The 2,500-nt window shown below is 58.3% G+C and overlaps 1 pseudogene; it reads right to left on the bottom strand.

Annotated features, from left to right (window-relative positions):
• Positions 1 to 2,500, bottom strand: part of LOC143261540 (large subunit ribosomal RNA) — a 7,559-nt pseudogene that overhangs the window by 2,538 nt on the left and 2,521 nt on the right.

Below are 2,500 nucleotides of genomic sequence, written 5' to 3'. Positions count from 1 at the left end.
AGCGAATAGTCGCTGTTGCGGCTTAAGCGGTGCACGGGAGATCTTAGCCAAATCAGCGACCAACGAGACTGACGGGTCGGAACGCAGACGACCGTCTGGAGTAAAGGGAATACCCAAATACTGCCAGGCGTCCGTCCGCTTCATCGCCACCAGCTTCTGACCACCGAGGGTGAAGTTGCCCTCATCCACGGTAGTCTTCTTCTGGTGGGGAACCGTTCCGATCGAGATGGTAAAAGACTTACCGACATTAACGGACATACCGCATGATGCCAGGAAGCCCTCCGTACAGTCAAGCAATCGCTGAAGGCCCGTTGCCGTTGAGGCTGCTAGGATTAGGTCGTCGGCGAAGGCTGCCGACCCGATCCTCACCCCGTCGATATCCGCCCCGATGTCTGGGGGGAGGCTCCCGAGGAGTCTGTCCATCACCATGTTGAATATGCCGGGGGACATCGGGTCTCCTTGCCTCACGCCATGCATCGGATGGATGGCATGAGAGTGCCAACCACCCGACACAATGGTCGTGAGGGCTTCGGAGTACACCGACCCGACATACTCAATCATGGGAGCGGGACAGCCCCTCAGCTCGAGCGTTTGTAATATCGCGCGGTGAGAAACGGTGTCGAAAGCCTTCGCGACGTCAACCGACGCAACAAAAAGCGGTTTATGACGCGCGTGGGAGTGGCGTAGCAGCAAGTCCAGCAAGAACACGTTGTCCGCACACCCGTCTGTCCTACGGAACGCTCTCTGCCTCCCATCCAATCCGATCAATCGACCCATCCGCCTAGCCAGGACCTTGTGGAATCCTCGCACAAGCGTCGAGGCGACGGTGATGGGTCGAAAATCAGACGGAGAAGAAGGCAGTCCGGTTTTAGGAATCAGCACGGTCCTGGCGTCCCTTAGATGAATAGGGAGTCTGCGGCACCACATAATGAGGTTATAGATCCTTTGCAAAACCTCAAGGGGGGTTTTACAAAGGAGTCTCGCAGACAGACCGTCAGGACCAGGTGCTGTCTTCCTACCCGGAAGCGCCCTCCGTAGTTCATCCGGATTAACAGGAGACCACAGAGAGGAGATGGTGTCCTCTCGGTTTTCACGCGGAGGACAACTATCGCGCGCACCGGTCATAAGGGCCTCCCAATAGGGAACCATAACATCCTGAGGGATGCCATGGTCACCTACGGGGCCATCCCTTATGACATCCAGACAGCGCCGGGGGTCCTTACGCCATAGCTCTTGAACTATGCCGTAATTCTTCCGGCGCTGCTTGCGTCGCGAGAGCGGTTCCTCCGGTTGCGCTCGGCGGCATCGACGCACGACTCTCGCTGCTCGAGGTAGCGGAAAGATATCCGCCAGGTAAGCGGTGAGCCTTTCCAGAATATCCCCGCGGTCCTCTCTTCCGACCAGGGCACAGATTTCATCCAGGGTATCAGCCTGGAATCCATCGCACCCTAGTGGTTCAAGGCCGCGGAAATACTCTAGGAAGACCCGATCGCTATCCTGAACCTCCACCGCGAGGTCGGGCGCCTCTGCCACCGGCTGCAGTGTCTCCTGCTGAATGCGGCCAACGTGCTCCATCACGAGCGCTCGGTAGTCCTTGCGCTTCCGAGCGCCCTTTATGGCATCTAGCGACCTGCCAGGCAAGAACCCAATGAGCGCTTGATTGATGAAGCGCACACCCTTCATGGTCAGTTCTGCACGTTGGAGTGCTGAGGAGGTGTCTTTGCTGGCGCTGCGCGGTTCACATCATCTGACCAATCAGGGTGAGCGGACCTCATGTGCACGCCCCTACCGATCTTGGTAACGAAGGATCTATCGCAGCCCGGGAATTGGCATGGGAAATCGACCGGCCGGGGAGGGGGATCCCCTGAGCTCGGTCCCGGAAGGGGGGAAATTGTTGGCCTAGGGGCGGCAGGGGCCGCCCCTCTACGTTCAACCATCCGAGGCTTAGTTTTTCTTGGAGGGCCAACAAAATATTAGGCGCGAGAGGGCTGGCAACCCCCAAGCGCCAAGTACGCCTGAACCCCGTTAGCATTACCCGGCGAGAACCTATGGGAGGTGGGGAAGACTTGGACGGGAGAGGCTAATGGACCTAACGAGAGGTCTATATTGCGCATCACCGTCCCTGTAACTACAACAAGAGAGTCATAGTTACTCCCGCCGTTTACCCGCGCTTTTTTGAATTTCTTCACGTTGACATTCAGAGCACTGGGCAGAAATCACATTGCGTCAACACCCGTGGGGGCCATCGCAATGCTTTGTTTTAATTAGACAGTCGGATTCCCCTAGTCCGTGCCAGTTCTGAGCTGAGCGTTGAATGGCGGCCGAAGAGGACGACCGCACCGATGGGAAACGCCACGGAAGCCTCGCAGCAAGGAAGATCCGCGGGAGGCCAAGGCACGGGACCGAGCTCGGATCCCAGCCACGAGAGCCGTTCACCTCGCCCAGGCCCGGCACGTCAGCCAGACCCGCTTCCCGACCAAGCCCGACACGCCCCGCTCCT

Source organism: Megalopta genalis, unplaced genomic scaffold (assembly GCF_051020955.1).
Source record: "Megalopta genalis isolate 19385.01 unplaced genomic scaffold, iyMegGena1_principal scaffold0055, whole genome shotgun sequence".
Taxonomy (NCBI): domain Eukaryota; kingdom Metazoa; phylum Arthropoda; class Insecta; order Hymenoptera; family Halictidae; genus Megalopta; species Megalopta genalis.
Note: the sequence above shows the minus strand (reverse complement) of the source record. Positions and strands in the feature narration are given on the sequence as shown.